The sequence below is a fragment of the Musa acuminata genome, chromosome BXJ2-1 (genome assembly GCF_036884655.1).
Source record: "Musa acuminata AAA Group cultivar baxijiao chromosome BXJ2-1, Cavendish_Baxijiao_AAA, whole genome shotgun sequence".
In the NCBI taxonomy this organism is placed as follows: Eukaryota; Viridiplantae; Streptophyta; class Magnoliopsida; order Zingiberales; family Musaceae; genus Musa; species Musa acuminata.
The window spans coordinates 27,064,141-27,077,140 of NC_088338.1; the positions used below are offsets into that span (position 1 = coordinate 27,064,141).

The 13,000-nt window shown below is 54.8% G+C and overlaps 16 non-coding genes and 12 pseudogenes across 16 annotated transcripts; all 28 read left to right on the forward strand.

Annotated features, from left to right (window-relative positions):
- The first annotated feature begins 160 nt into the window (after positions 1-160).
- LOC135602515 (5S ribosomal RNA) lies at positions 161-279 on the forward strand (annotated as a pseudogene).
- Positions 280-629: 350 nt separating this feature from the next.
- Positions 630-748, forward strand: LOC135600421 (5S ribosomal RNA). Its single transcript, XR_010482743.1, has one exon. It is a non-coding gene; the product is annotated as a 5S ribosomal RNA (ribosomal RNA).
- Positions 749-1,098: 350 nt separating this feature from the next.
- On the forward strand, positions 1,099-1,217 carry LOC135602452 (5S ribosomal RNA; annotated as a pseudogene).
- Positions 1,218-1,567: 350 nt separating this feature from the next.
- On the forward strand, positions 1,568-1,686 carry LOC135600653 (5S ribosomal RNA). Its single transcript, XR_010482971.1, has one exon. It is a non-coding gene; the product is annotated as a 5S ribosomal RNA (ribosomal RNA).
- A 350-nt stretch (positions 1,687-2,036) lies between these two features.
- Positions 2,037-2,155, forward strand: LOC135602518 (5S ribosomal RNA; annotated as a pseudogene).
- A 350-nt stretch (positions 2,156-2,505) lies between these two features.
- On the forward strand, positions 2,506-2,624 carry LOC135599257 (5S ribosomal RNA). Its single transcript, XR_010481870.1, has one exon. It is a non-coding gene; the product is annotated as a 5S ribosomal RNA (ribosomal RNA).
- Positions 2,625-2,974: 350 nt separating this feature from the next.
- On the forward strand, positions 2,975-3,093 carry LOC135600250 (5S ribosomal RNA). Its single transcript, XR_010482576.1, has one exon. It is a non-coding gene; the product is annotated as a 5S ribosomal RNA (ribosomal RNA).
- A 350-nt stretch (positions 3,094-3,443) lies between these two features.
- Positions 3,444-3,562, forward strand: LOC135602687 (5S ribosomal RNA; annotated as a pseudogene).
- Positions 3,563-3,912: 350 nt separating this feature from the next.
- LOC135602189 (5S ribosomal RNA) lies at positions 3,913-4,031 on the forward strand (annotated as a pseudogene).
- A 350-nt stretch (positions 4,032-4,381) lies between these two features.
- LOC135600418 (5S ribosomal RNA) lies at positions 4,382-4,500 on the forward strand. Its single transcript, XR_010482740.1, has one exon. It is a non-coding gene; the product is annotated as a 5S ribosomal RNA (ribosomal RNA).
- A 350-nt stretch (positions 4,501-4,850) lies between these two features.
- LOC135601950 (5S ribosomal RNA) lies at positions 4,851-4,969 on the forward strand (annotated as a pseudogene).
- A 350-nt stretch (positions 4,970-5,319) lies between these two features.
- Positions 5,320-5,438, forward strand: LOC135600791 (5S ribosomal RNA). Its single transcript, XR_010483105.1, has one exon. It is a non-coding gene; the product is annotated as a 5S ribosomal RNA (ribosomal RNA).
- A 350-nt stretch (positions 5,439-5,788) lies between these two features.
- On the forward strand, positions 5,789-5,907 carry LOC135600535 (5S ribosomal RNA). Its single transcript, XR_010482855.1, has one exon. It is a non-coding gene; the product is annotated as a 5S ribosomal RNA (ribosomal RNA).
- Positions 5,908-6,257: 350 nt separating this feature from the next.
- Positions 6,258-6,376, forward strand: LOC135599909 (5S ribosomal RNA). Its single transcript, XR_010482248.1, has one exon. It is a non-coding gene; the product is annotated as a 5S ribosomal RNA (ribosomal RNA).
- A 350-nt stretch (positions 6,377-6,726) lies between these two features.
- On the forward strand, positions 6,727-6,845 carry LOC135600536 (5S ribosomal RNA). Its single transcript, XR_010482856.1, has one exon. It is a non-coding gene; the product is annotated as a 5S ribosomal RNA (ribosomal RNA).
- Positions 6,846-7,195: 350 nt separating this feature from the next.
- LOC135599910 (5S ribosomal RNA) lies at positions 7,196-7,314 on the forward strand. Its single transcript, XR_010482249.1, has one exon. It is a non-coding gene; the product is annotated as a 5S ribosomal RNA (ribosomal RNA).
- Positions 7,315-7,664: 350 nt separating this feature from the next.
- Positions 7,665-7,783, forward strand: LOC135601401 (5S ribosomal RNA). The gene has a single exon (XR_010483695.1). It is a non-coding gene; the product is annotated as a 5S ribosomal RNA (ribosomal RNA).
- Positions 7,784-8,133: 350 nt separating this feature from the next.
- LOC135602870 (5S ribosomal RNA) lies at positions 8,134-8,252 on the forward strand (annotated as a pseudogene).
- A 350-nt stretch (positions 8,253-8,602) lies between these two features.
- LOC135599912 (5S ribosomal RNA) lies at positions 8,603-8,721 on the forward strand. Its single transcript, XR_010482251.1, has one exon. It is a non-coding gene; the product is annotated as a 5S ribosomal RNA (ribosomal RNA).
- A 350-nt stretch (positions 8,722-9,071) lies between these two features.
- LOC135600537 (5S ribosomal RNA) lies at positions 9,072-9,190 on the forward strand. Its single transcript, XR_010482857.1, has one exon. It is a non-coding gene; the product is annotated as a 5S ribosomal RNA (ribosomal RNA).
- A 350-nt stretch (positions 9,191-9,540) lies between these two features.
- Positions 9,541-9,659, forward strand: LOC135602526 (5S ribosomal RNA; annotated as a pseudogene).
- Positions 9,660-10,009: 350 nt separating this feature from the next.
- Positions 10,010-10,128, forward strand: LOC135600435 (5S ribosomal RNA). The gene has a single exon (XR_010482756.1). It is a non-coding gene; the product is annotated as a 5S ribosomal RNA (ribosomal RNA).
- Positions 10,129-10,478: 350 nt separating this feature from the next.
- On the forward strand, positions 10,479-10,597 carry LOC135602774 (5S ribosomal RNA; annotated as a pseudogene).
- Positions 10,598-10,944: 347 nt separating this feature from the next.
- On the forward strand, positions 10,945-11,063 carry LOC135601285 (5S ribosomal RNA). Its single transcript, XR_010483583.1, has one exon. It is a non-coding gene; the product is annotated as a 5S ribosomal RNA (ribosomal RNA).
- A 349-nt stretch (positions 11,064-11,412) lies between these two features.
- Positions 11,413-11,531, forward strand: LOC135601276 (5S ribosomal RNA). Its single transcript, XR_010483574.1, has one exon. It is a non-coding gene; the product is annotated as a 5S ribosomal RNA (ribosomal RNA).
- Positions 11,532-11,882: 351 nt separating this feature from the next.
- On the forward strand, positions 11,883-12,001 carry LOC135602519 (5S ribosomal RNA; annotated as a pseudogene).
- Positions 12,002-12,351: 350 nt separating this feature from the next.
- On the forward strand, positions 12,352-12,470 carry LOC135602444 (5S ribosomal RNA; annotated as a pseudogene).
- Positions 12,471-12,820: 350 nt separating this feature from the next.
- Positions 12,821-12,939, forward strand: LOC135601694 (5S ribosomal RNA; annotated as a pseudogene).
- The last annotated feature ends 61 nt before the right edge of the window (positions 12,940-13,000 follow it).

The window sequence follows — 13,000 nt, forward strand, 5'->3', positions numbered from 1 at the left end:
ACCGATACGCAGTCGTCGGGCTAGGGCTCGGAGAGATCTTGCAATAGGGATTACGTGAAAGTTCGAGAAAGCGTCGATGGTTTCGTAACGGGCAAGAGGCTCCGGACGTTGATGCGCCGACCGCGACGTGCACATAGGCGAGGGACGAAGCTCGCGAAACGGGTGCGATAATGCCAGCACTAAATCATCGGATCCCATCAAAACTCCGAAGTTAAGCGTGCTTGGGCCAGAGTAAAACTAGGATGGGTGACCCCTTGGGAAATCCTCGTGTTGCACTCCTTTTTGCATCCCGGGATACGAACCATCTCCCGTAGAGCTCCGAGACGTTTGTTTTGGGGATGGAAATTTGCTTTGACCGCTACGCTGTCAGTATCGAGGGGCTCGGAGAGAGCTTTCCGGATTGGGGTCGCAATAGCGATTCCGAGATCGTTCTAGAAAGTGCTGATGGTTTCGGCACGCGCTTGCCGTGACCGATACGCAGTCGTCGGGCTAGGGCTCGGAGAGAGCTTGCAATAGGGATTTCGTGAAAGTTCGAGAAAGCGCCGACGGTTTCGTGACGGGCAAGAGGGTCCGGACGTTGATACGCCGACCGCGACGTGCACAAAGGCGAGGGACGAAGCACGCGAAACGGGTGCGATAATGCCAACACTAAATCACCGAATCCCATCAGAACTCCGAAGTTAAGCGTGCTTGGGCCAGAGTAGTACTAGGATGGGTGACCCCCTGGGAATTCCTCGTTTTGCACTCCTTTTTGCATCCCGGGATACGAAACATCTCCCGTAGAGCTCCGAGACGATTGTTTTGGGGCTGGAAATTTGCTGTGACCGCTACGCAGTCAGTATCGAGGGGCTCGGAGAGAGCATTCCGGATTGGGGTCACAATAGCGATTCCGAGATCGTTCTAGAAAGTGCCGATGGTTTGGGCACGCGCTTGCCGTGACCGATATGCAGTCGTCGGGCTAGGGCTCGGAGAGATCTTGCAATAGGGATTACGTGAAAGTTCGAGAAAGCGTCGATGGTTTCATAACGGGCAAGAGGCTCCGGACGTTGATGCGCCGACCGCGACGTGCACATAGGCGAGGGACGAAGCTCGCGAAACGGGTGCGATAATGCTAGCACTAAATCACCGGATCCCATCAAAACTCCGAAGTTAAGCGTGCTTGGGCCAGAGTAAAACTAGGATGGGTGACCCCCTGGGAAGTCCTCGTGTTGCGCTCCTTTTTGCATCCCGGGATACGAAACATCTCCCGTAGAGCTCCGAGACGTTTGTTTTGGGGCTGGAAATTTGCTTTGACCGCTACGCTGTTAGTATCGAGGGGCTCGGAGAGAGATTTCCGGATTGGGGTCGCAATAGCGATTCCGAGATCGTTCTAGAAAGTGCCGATGGTTTCGGCACGCGCTTGCCGTGACCGATACGCAGTCGTCGGGCTAGGGCTCGGAGAGATCTTGCAATAGGGATTACGTGAAAGTTCGAGAAAGCGTCGATGGTTTCGTAACGGGCAAGAGGCTCCGGACGTTGGTACGCCGACCGCGACGTGCACATAGGCGACGGACGAAGCTCGCGAAACGGGTGCGATAATGCCAGCACTAAATCACCGGATCCCATCAAAACTCCGAAGTTAAGCGTGCTTGGGCCAGAGTAGAACTAGGATGGGTGACCCCCTGGGAAGTCCTCGTGTTGCGCTCCTTTTTGCATCCCGGGATACGAAACATCTCCCGTAGAGCTCCGAGACGTTTGTTTTGGGGCTAGAAATTTGCTTTGACCGCTACGCTGTTAGTATCGAGGGGCTAGGAGAGAGATTTCCGGATTGGGGTCGCAATAGCGATTCCGAGATCGTTCTAGAAAGTGCCGATGGTTTCGGCACGCGCTTGCCGTGACTGATACACAGTCGTCGGGCTAGGGCTCGGAGAGAGCTTGCAATAGGGATTTCGTGAACGTTCGAGAAAGCGCCGACGGTTTCGTGACGGGCAAGAGGCTCCGGACGTTGGTACGCCGACCGCGACGTGCACATAGGCGAGTGACAAAGCACGCGAAACGGGTGTGATAATGCCAGCACTAAATCACCGGATCCCATCAAAACTCCGAAGTTAAGCGAGCTTGGGCCAGAGTCGAACTAGGATGGGTGACCCCCTGGGAAGTCCTCGTGTTGCACTCCTTTTTGCATCCCGGGATAGGAAACATCTCCCGTAGAGCTCCGAGACGTTTGTTTTGGGGATGGAAATTTGCTTTGACCGCTACGCTGTCAGTATCGAGGGGCTCGGAGAGAGCTTTCCGGATTGGGGTCGCAATAGCGATTCCGAGATCGTTCTAGAAAGTGCCGATGGTTTCGGCACGCGCTTGACGTGACCGATACGCAGTCGTCGGGCTAGGGCTCGGAGAGAGCTTGCAATAGGGATTTCGTGAACGTTCGAGAAAGCGCCGACGGTTTCGTGACGGGCAAGAGGCTCCGGACGTTGATTCGCCGACCGCGACGTGCACATAGTCGAGGGACGAAGCACGTGAAACGGGTGCGATAATTCTAGCACTAAATCACCGGATCCCATCAGAACTCCGAAGTTAAGCGTGCTTGGGCCAGAGTAGTACTAGGATGGGTGACCCCCTGGGAAGTCCTCGTGTTGCACTCCTTTTTGCATCCCGGGATACGAAACATCTCCCGTAGAGCTCCGAGACGATTGTTTTGGGGCTGGAAATTTGCTGTGACCGCTACGCAGTCAGTATCGAGGGGCTCGGAGAGAGCTTTCCGGATTGGGGTCGCAAAAGCGATTCCGAGATCGTTCAAGAAAGTGCCGATGGTTTCGGCACGCGCTTGCCGTGACCGATACGCAATCGTCGGGCTAGGACTCGGAGAGAGCTTGCAATAGGGATTTCGTGAACGTTCGAGAAAGCGCCGACGGTTTCGTTACTGGCAAGAGGCTCCGGACGTTGATGCGCCGACCGCGACGTGCACATAGGCGAGGGACGAAGCTCGCGAAATGGGTGCGATAATGCCAGCACTAAATCACCGGATCCCATCAAAACTCCGAAGTTAAGCGTGCTTGGGCCAGAGTAGAACTAGGATGGGTGACCCCCTGGGAAGTCCTCGTGTTGCACTCCTTTTTGCATCCCGGGATACGAAACATCTCCCGTTGAGCTCCGAGACGATTGTTTTGAGGCTGGAAATTTGCTGTGACCGCTACGCAGTAAGTATCGAGGGGCTCAGAGAGAGCTTTCCGGATTGGGGTCGCAATAGCGATTCCGAGATCGTTCTAGAAAGTGCCGATGGTTTCGGCACGCGCTTGCCGGGACAGATACATAGTCGTCGGGCTAGGGCTCGGAGAGAGCTTGCAATAGGGATTTCGTGACATTTCGAGAAAGCGCCGATGGTTTCGTGACGGGCAAGAGGCTCCAGACGTTGATGCGCCGACTGCGACTTGCACATAGGCGAGGGACGAAGCTCGCAAAACGGGTGCGATAATGCCAGCACTAAATCACCGGATCCCTTCAAAACTCCGAAGTTAAGCATGCTTGGGCCAGAGTAGAACTAGGATGGGTGACCCCCGGGGAAGTCCTCGTGTTGCACTCCTTTTTGCATCCCGGGATACGAAACATCTCCCGTAGAGCTTCGAGACGTTTGTTTTGGGGCTGGAAATTTGCTTTGACCGCTACGCAATAAGTATCGAGGGGCTCAGAGAGAGCTTTCCGGATTGGGGTCGCAATAGCGATTCCGAGATCGTTCTAGAAAGTGCCGATGGTTTCGGCACGCGCTTGCCGGGACAGGTACGCAGTCGTCGGGCTAGGGCTCGGAGAGATCTTGCAATAGGGATTTCGTGACATTTCGAGAAAGCGCCGACGGTTTCGTGACGGGCAAGAGGCTCCGGACGCTGATGCGACGACTGCGACGTGCACATAGGCGAGGGACGAAGCATGCGAAACGGGTGCGATAATGCCAGCACTAAATCACTGGATCCCATCAAAACACCGAAGTTAAGCGTGCTTGGGCCAGAGTAGTACTAGGATCGGTGACCCCCTGGGAAGTCCTCGTGTTGCACTCCTTTTTGCATCCCGGGATACGAAACATCTCCCGTAGAGCTCCGAGACGATTATTTTGGGGCTGGAAATTTGCTGTGACCGCTATGCAGTCAGTATCGAGGGGCTCGGAGAGAGCTTTCCGGATTGGGGTCGCAATAGCGATTCCGAGATCGTTCTAGAAAGTGCCGATGGTTTCGGCACGCGCCTGCCGTGGCCGATACGCAGTCGTCGGGCTAGGGCTCGGAGAGAGCTTGCAATAGGGATTTCGTGAACGTTCGAGAAAGCGCCGACGGTTTCGTGACGGGCAACAGGCTCCGGACGTTGATGCGCCAACAGCGACGTGCACATAGGCGAGGGACGAAGCTCGCGAAACGGGTGCGATAATGCTAGCACTAAATCACCGGATCCCATCAAAACTCCGAAGTTAAGCGTGCTTGGGCCAGAGTAGAACTAGGATGGGTGACCTCCTGGGAAGTCCTAGTGTTGCACTCCTTTTTGCATCCCGGGATACGAAACATCTCCCGTTGAGCTCCGAGACGATTGTTTTGGGGCTGGAAATTTGCTGTGACCGCTACGCAGTAAGTATCGAGGGGCTCAGAGAGAGCTTTCCGGATTGGGGTCGCAATAGCGATTCCGAGATCGTTCTAGAAAGTGCCGATGGTTTCGGCACGCGCTTGCCGGGACAGATACATAGTCGTCGGGCTAGGGCTCGGAGAGAGCTTGCAATAGGGATTTCGTGACATTTCGAGAAAGCGCCGACGGTTTCGTGACGGGCAAGAGGCTCCAGACGTTGATGCGCCGACTGCGACTTGCACATAGGCGAGGGACGAAGCTCGCAAAACGGGTGCGATAATGCCAGCACTAAATCACCGGATCCCTTCAAAACTCCGAAGTTAAGCATGCTTGGGCCAGAGTAGAACTAGGATGGGTGACCCCCTGGGAAGTCCTCGTGTTGCACTCCTTTTTGCATCCCGAGATACGAAACATCTCCCGTAGAGCTTCGAGACGTTTGTTTTGGGGCTGGAAATTTGCTTTGACCACTACGCAGTCAGTATCGAGGGGCTCGGAGAGAGCTTTCCGGATTGGGGTCGCAATAGCAATTCTGAGTTCGTTCTAGAAAGTGCCGATGGTTTTTGCACGCGCTTGCCGTGACCGATACGCAGTCGTCGGGCTAGGGCTCGGAGAGAGCTTTCAATAAGGATTTCGTGAACGTTCGAGAAAGCGTCGACGGTTTCGTGACGGGTAAGAGGCTCCTGACGTTGATGCACCGACCGCGACGTTCACATAGGCGAGGGACGAAGCATGCGAAACCGGTGCGATAATGCCAGCACTAAATCACCGGATCCCATCAAAACACCGAAGTTAAGCGTGCTTGGGCCAGAGTAGTACTAGGATGGGTGACCCCCTGGGAAGTCCTCGTGTTGCACTCCTTTTTGCATCCCGGGATACGAAACATCTCCCGTAGAGCTCCGAGACGATTATTTTGGGGCTGGAAATTTGCTGTGACCGCTACGCAGTCAGTATCGAGGGGCTCGGAGAGAGCTTTCCGGATTGGGGTCGCAATAGCGATTCCGAGATCATTCTAGAAAGTGCCGATGGTTTCTGCACGAGCTTGCCGTGACCGATACGCAGTCGTCGGGCTAGGGCTCGGAGAGAGCTTGCAATAGGGATTTCGTGAACGTTTGAGAAAGCGCCGACGGTTTCGTGACGGGCAAGAGGCTCCGGACGTTGATGCGCCGACCGCGACGTGCACGTAGGCGAGGGACGAAGCTCGCGAAACGAGTGCGATAATGCCAGCACTAGATCACCGGATCCCATCAAAACTCCGAAGTTAAGCGTGCTTGGGCCAGAGTAGAACTAGGATGGGTGACCCCCTGGGAAGTCCTCGTGTTGCACTCCTTTTTGCATCCCGGGATACGAAACATCTCCCGTAGAGCTTCGAGACGTTTGTTTTGGGGCTGGAAATTTGCTTTGACCGCTACGCAGTCAGTATCGAGGGGCTCGGAGAGAGCTTTCCGGATTGGGGTCGCAATAGCAATTCTGAGTTCGTTCTAGAAAGTGCCGATGGTTTCTGCACGCGCTTGCCGTGACCGATACGCAGTCGTTGGGCTAGGGCTTGGAGAGAGCTTTCAATAGGGATTTCGTGAACGTTCGAGAAAGCGTCGACGGTTTCGTGACGGGTAAGAGGCTCCTGACGTTGATGCACCGACCGCGACGTTCAAATAGGCGAGGGACGAAGCATGCGAAACGGGTGCGATAATGCCAGCACTAAATCACCGGATCCCATCAAAACACCGAAGTTAAGCGTGCTTGGGCCAGAGTAGTACTAGGATGGGTGACCCCCTGGGAAGTCCTCGTGTTGCACTCCTTTTTGCATCCCGGGATACGAAACATCTCCCGTAGAGCTCCGAGACGATTATTTTGGGGCTGAAAATTTGCTGTGACCGCTACGCAGTCAGTATCGAGGGGCTCGGAGAGAGCTTTCCGGATTGGGGTCGCAATAGCGATTCCGAGATCATTCTAGAAAGTGCCGATGGTTTCTGCACGAGCTTGCCGTGACCGATACGCAGTCGTCGGGCTAGGGCTCGGAGAGAGCTTGCAATAGGGATTTCGTGAACGTTTGAGAAAGCGCCGACGGTTTCGTGACGGGCAAGAGGCTCCGGACGTTGATGCGCCGACCGCGACGTGCACGTAGGCGAGGGACGAAGCTCGCGAAACGAGTGCGATAATGCCAGCACTAGATCACCGGATCCCATCAAAACTCCGAAGTTAAGCGTGCTTGGGCCAGAGTAGAACTAGGATGGGTGACCCCCTGGGAAGTCCTCGTGTTGCACTCCTTTTTGCATCCCGGGATACGAAACATCTCCCGTAGAGCTTCGAGACGTTTGTTTTGGGGCTGGAAATTTGCTTTGACCGCTACGCAGTCAGTATCGAGGGGCTCGGAGAGAGCTTTCCGGATTGGGGTCGCAATAGCAATTCTGAGTTCGTTCTAGAAAGTGCCGATGGTTTCTGCACGCGCTTGCCGTGACCGATACGCAGTCGTTGGGCTAGGGCTTGGAGAGAGCTTTCAATAGGGATTTCGTGAACGTTCGAGAAAGCGTCGACGGTTTCGTGACGGGTAAGAGGCTCCTGACGTTGATGCACCGACCGCGACGTTCAAATAGGCGAGGGACGAAGCATGCGAAACGGGTGCGATAATGCCAGCACTAAATCACCGGATCCCATCAAAACACCGAAGTTAAGCGTGCTTGGGCCAGAGTAGTACTAGGATGGGTGACCCCCTGGGAAGTCCTCGTGTTGCACTCCTTTTTGCATCCCGGGATACGAAACATCTCACGTAGAGCTCCGAGACGATTATTTTGGGGCTGGAAATTTGCTGTGACCGCTATGCAGTCAGTATCGAGGGGCTCGGAGAGAGCTTTCCAGATTGGGGTCGCAATAGCGATTCCGAGATCGTTCTAGAAAGTGTCGATGGTTTCGTCACGCGCTTGCCGTGGCCGATACGCAATTGTCGGGCTAGGGCTAGGAGAGAGCTTGCAATAGGGATTTCGTGAACGTTCGAGAAAGCGCCCACGGTTTCGTGACGGGCAAGAGGCTCCGGACGTTGATGCGCCGACCGCGATGTGCACATAGGCGAGGGACGAAGCTCGCGAAACGGGTGCGATAATGCCAGCACTAGATCACCGGATGCCATCAAAACTCCGAAGTTAAGCGTGCTTGGGCCAGAGTAGAACTAGGATGGGTGACCCCCTGGGAAGTCCTCGTGTTGCACTCCTTTTTGCATCCCGGGATACGTAACATCTCCCGTAGAGCTTCGAGACGTTTGTTTTGCGGCTGGAAATTTGCTTTGACCGCTACGCAGTCAGTATCGAGGGGCTCGGAGAGAGCTTTCCGGATTGGGGTCGCAATAGCAATTCTGAGTTCGTTCTAGAAAGTGCCGATGGTTTCTGCACGCGCTTGCCGTGACCGATACGCAGTCGTCGGGCTAGGGCTCGGAGAGAGCTTTCAATAGGGATTTCGTGAACGTTCGAGAAAGCGTCGACCGTTTCGTGACGAGTAAGAGGCTCCTGACGTTGATGCACCGACCGCGACGTGCACGTAGGCGAGGGACGAAGCTCGCGAAACGAGGGCGATAATGCCAGCACTAGATCACCGGATCCCATCAAAACTCCGAAGTTAAGCGTGCTTTGGCCAGAGTAGAACTAGGATGGGTGACCCCCTGGGAAGTCCTCGTGTTGCACTCCTTTTTGCATCCCGGGATACGAAACATCACCCGTAGAGCTTCGAGACGTTTGTTTTGGGGCTGGAAATTTGCTTTGACCGCTACGCAGTCAGTATCGAGGGGCTCGGAGAGAGCTTTCCGGATTGGGGTCGCAATAGCAATTCTGAGTTCGTTCTAGAAAGTGCCGATGGTTTCTGCACGCGCTTGCCGTGACCGATACGCAGTCGTTGGGCTAGGGCTTGGAGAGAGCTTTCAATAGGGATTTCGTGAACGTTCGAGAAAGCGTCGACGGTTTCGTGACGGGTAAGAGGCTCCTGACGTTGATGCACCGACCGCGACGTTCAAATAGGCGAGGGACGAAGCATGCGAAACGGGTGCGATAATGCCAGCACTAAATCACCGGATCCCATCAAAACACCGAAGTTAAGCGTGCTTGGGCCAGAGTAGTACTAGGATGGGTGACCCCCTGGGAAGTCCTCGTGTTGCACTCCTTTTTGCATCCCGGGATACGAAACATCTCCCGTAGAGCTCCGAGACGATTATTTTGGGGCTGAAAATTTGCTGTGACCGCTACGCAGTCAGTATCGAGGGGCTCGGAGAGAGCTTTCCGGATTGGGGTCGCAATAGCGATTCCGAGATCATTCTAGAAAGTGCCGATGGTTTCTGCACGAGCTTGCCGTGACCGATACGCAGTCGTCGGGCTAGGGCTCGGAGAGAGCTTGCAATAGGGATTTCGTGAACGTTTGAGAAAGCGCCGACGGTTTCGTGACGGGCAAGAGGCTCCGGACGTTGATGCGCCGACCGCGACGTGCACGTAGGCGAGGGACGAAGCTCGCGAAGCGAGTGCGATAATGCCAGCACTAGATCACCGGATCCCATCAAAACTCCGAAGTTAAGCGTGCTTGGGCCAGAGTAGAACTAGGATGGGTGACCCCCTGGGAAGTCCTCGTGTTGCACTCCTTTTTGCATCCCGGGATACGAAACATCTCCCGTAGAGCTTCGAGACGTTTGTTTTGGGGCTGGAAATTTGCTTTGACCGCTACGCAGTCAGTATCGAGGGGCTCGGAGAGAGCTTTCCGGATTGGTGTCGCAATAGCAATTCTGAGTTCGTTCTAGAATGTGCCGATGGTTTCTGCACGCGCTTGCCGTGACCGATACGCAGTCGTCGGGCTACGGCTCGGAGAGAGCTTTCAATAGGGATTTCGTGAACGTTCGAGAAAGCGTCGACGGTTTCGTGACGGGTAAGAGGCTCCTGACGTTGATGCACCGACCGCGACGTTCACATAGGCGAGGGACGAAGCATGCGAAACGAGTGCGATAATGCCAGCACTAAATCACCGGATCCCATCAAAACACCGAAGTTAAGCGTGCTTGGGCCAGAGTAGAACTAGGATGGGTGACCCCCTGGAAAGTCCTCGTGTTGCACTCCTTTTTGCATCCCGGGATACGAAACATCTCCCGTAGAGCTTCGAGACGTTTGTTTTGCGGTTGGAAATTTGCTTTGACAGCTACGCAGTCAGTATCGAGGGGCTCGGAGAGAGCTTTCCGGATTGGGGTCGCAATAGCAATTCTGAGTTCGTTCTAGAAAGTGCCGATGGTTTCTGCACGCGTTTGCCGTGACCGATACGCAGTCGTCGGGCTAGGGCTCGGAGAGAGCTTTCAATAAGGATTTCGTGAACGTTCGAGAAAGCGTCGACGGTTTCGTGACGGGTAAGAGGCTCCTGACGTTGATGCACCGACCGCGACGTTCACATAGGCGAGGGACGAAGCATGCGAAACGGGTGCGATAATGCCAGCACTAAATCACCGGATCCCATCAAAACACCGAAGTTAAGCGTGCTTGGACCAGAGTAGTACTAGGATGGGTGACCCCCTGGGAAGTCCTCGTGTTGCACTCCTTTTTGCATCCCGGGATACGAAACATCTCCCGTAGAGCTCCGAGACGATTATTTTGGGGTTGGAAATTTGCTGTGACCGCTACGCAGTCAGTATCGAGGGTCTCGGAGAGAGCTTTCCGGATTGGGGTCGCAATAGCGATTCCGAGATCGTTCTAGAAAGTGCCGATGGTTTCGGCACGCGCTTGCCGTGACCGATACGCAGTCGTCGGGCAAGGGCTTGGAGAGAGTTTGCAATAGGGATTTCGTGAACGTTCGAGAAAGCGCCGACGGTTTCGTGACGGGCAAGAGGCTCCGGACGTTGATGCGCCGACAGCGACGTGCACATAGGCGAGGGACGAAGCTCGCGAAACGGGTGCGATAATGCCAGCACTAAATCACCGGATCCCATCAAAACTCCGAAGTTAAGCGTGCTTTGACCAGAGTAGAACTAGGATGGGTGACCCCCTGGGAAGTCCTCGTGTTGCACTTCTTTTTGCATCCCGGGATACGAAACATCTCCCGTAGAGCTCCGAGACGTTTATTTTGGGGCTGGAAATTTGCTTTGACCGCTACGCAGTCAGTATCGAGGGGCTCGGAGAGCTTTCTGGATTGGGGTCACCATAGCGATTCCGAGATCGTTCTAGAAAGTGCCGATGGTTTCGACGCGCGCTTGCCTTGACCGATACGCAGTCATTGGGCTAGGGCTCGGAGAGATCTTGCAACAGAGATTTCGTGAACGTTCGAGAAAGCGCCGATGGTTTCGTGACGGGCAAGAGGCTCCGGACGTTGATGCGCCGCCGCGACGTGCACATCGGCGAGGGACGAAGCACGCGAAAAGGGTGCGATAATGCTAGCACTAAAGCACCGGATCCCATCAGAACTCTGAAGTTAAGCGTGATTTAGAGAGAGTAGTACTAGGATGGGTGACCCCCTGGGAAGTCCTCATGTTGCACTCCTTTTTGCGTCCCGAGATACGAAACATTTCCCGTAGAACTCCGAGACGATTGTTTTGGGGATCGGATTTTGCCGTGACCGCTACGCAGTTAGTATCGTGGGGCTCGGAGAGAGCTTTCCGGATTGGGGTCGCAATAGCGATTCCGAGATCGTTCTAGAAAGTGCCGATGGTTTCGACGCGCGCTTGCCGTGACCGATACGCAGTCGTTGGGCTAGGGCTCGGAGAGAGCTTGCAATAGGGATTTCGTGAACGTTCGAGAAAGCGCCGACGGTTTTGTGACGGCAAGAGGCTCCGGACGTTGATGCGCCGGCCGCAACGTGCACATCAGCGAGGGACGAAGCACGCGAAAAGGGTGCGATAATGCCAGCACTAAAGCACCGGATCCCATCGGAACTCCGAAGTTAAGCGTGATTTAGAGAGAGTAGTACTAGGATGGGTGACCCCCTGGGAAGTCCTCGTGTTGCACTCCTTTTTGCATCCCGGGATACGAAACATCTCCCGTAGAGCTCCGAGACGTTTGTTTTGGGTAATGGAAATTTGCTTTGACCGCTACGCTGTCAGTATCGAGGGGCTCGGAGAGAGCATTCCGGATTGGGGTCGCAATAGCGATTCCGAGATCGTTCTAGAAAGTGCCGATGGTTTCAGCACGCGCTTGCCGTGACCGATACGCAGTCGTCGAGCTAGGGCTTGGAGAGAGCTTGCAATAGGGATTTCGTGAACGTTCGAGAAAGCGTCGACGGTTTCGTGACGGGCAAAAGGTTCCGGAAATTGATGCGCCGACCGCGACGTGCACATAGGCGAGGGACGAAGCTCGCGAAACGGGTGTGATAATGCCAGCACTAAATCACCGGATCCCATCAAAACTCCGAAGTTAAGCGAGCTTGGGCCAGAGTCGAACTAGGATGGGTGACCCCCTGGGAAGTCCTCGTGTTGCACTCCTTTTTGCATCCCGGGATATGAAACATCTCTCGTAGAGCTTCGAGACGTTTGTTTTGGGGCTGGAAATTTGCTTTGACTGCTATGCAGTCAGTATCGAGGGGCTCGGAGAGAGCTTTCTGGATTGGGGTCGCAATAGCAATTCTGAGTTCGTTTTAGAAAGTGCCGATGATTTCTGCACGCGCTTGCCATGACCGATACGCAGTCGTCGGGCTAGGGCTCGGAGAGAGCTTGCAATAGGGATTTCGTGAACGTTCGAGAAAGCGTCGACGGTTTCGTGACGGGTAAGAGGCTCCTGACGTTGATGCACCGACCGCGACGTTCACATAGGCGAGGGACGAAGCATGCGAAACGGGTGCGATAATGCCAGCACTAAATCACCGGATCCCATCAAAACACCGAAGTTAAGCGTGCGTGAGCCAGAGTAGTACTAGGATGGGTGACCCCCTAGGAAGTCCTCGTGTTGCACTCCTTTTTGCATCCCGGGATACGAAACATCTCCCGTAGAGCTCCGAGACGATTATTTTGGGGCGGGAAATTTGCTGTGACCGCTACGCAGTCAGTATCGAGGTGCTCGGAGAGAGCTTTCCGGATTGGGGTCGCAATAGCGATTCCGAGATCGTTCTAGAAAGTGCCGATGGTTTCGGCACGCGCTTGCCGTGACCGATACGCAGTCGTCGGGCTAAGGCTCGGAGGGAGCTTGCAATAGGGATTTCGTGAACGTTCGAGAAAGCGCCGACGGCTTCGTGACGGGCAAGAGGCTCCGGACGTTGATGCGCCGACCGCGACGTGCACATAGGCGAGGGACGAAGCATGCGAAACGGGTGCGATAATGCCAGCACTAAATCACCGGATCCCATCAAAACACCGAAGTTAAGCGTGCTTGGGCCAGAGTAGTACTAGGATGGGTGACCCCCTTGGAAGTCCTCGTGTAGCACTCCTTTTTGCATCCCGGGATATGAAACATCTCCCGTAGAGCTCCGAGACGATTATTTTGGGGCT